This window comes from Phytophthora parasitica (assembly GCF_000247585.1).
Source record: "Phytophthora parasitica INRA-310 unplaced genomic scaffold supercont2.236, whole genome shotgun sequence".
Taxonomy (NCBI): Eukaryota; Oomycota; class Peronosporomycetes; order Peronosporales; family Peronosporaceae; genus Phytophthora; species Phytophthora nicotianae.
The window spans coordinates 10,971-11,401 of record NW_008649222.1 but is presented as its reverse complement, the minus strand read 5'-3'; positions in this window follow the sequence as shown (position 1 = coordinate 11,401).

Genomic DNA, 431 nt, shown 5'->3' with positions numbered 1-431 from the left:
GTGACAAGGCGAGCAGCGGATCGACCAGCTCGACATCATTGGTACCGGCGTCAATGGCGGACGCGACGCTGCTTGCTGCAGGCGTGTCTGCTGGAGGTGTCGGAGATGGAGGCGCGTCGCCCGAACGAACTTGTGTTGAACCGCCGCTTGCAGTTCGCTCATAATATCCGCGATCGAGGGGAGTTTGCGTTGTGGACGAGATTTCCTCTTCCTAGCACCTTTCGATGTGCCCGTTGGAGTTACGACTTGGCGTGGAAAGTTCGTGGATCTGGGAAGGGGCGGAGTAGCCCTGGCATCCAAAGTGTCCGAAAGCCTAGATCGCCCAGACTGCCCGCGCTCGTGTGTTTTTCTGCTCATGGGTGTGCCACTTCGAGAGATCTTTTCTCAGTGGCAACCCTGGACCAGAGGGGCGGTTGACACGATGCGCCTGG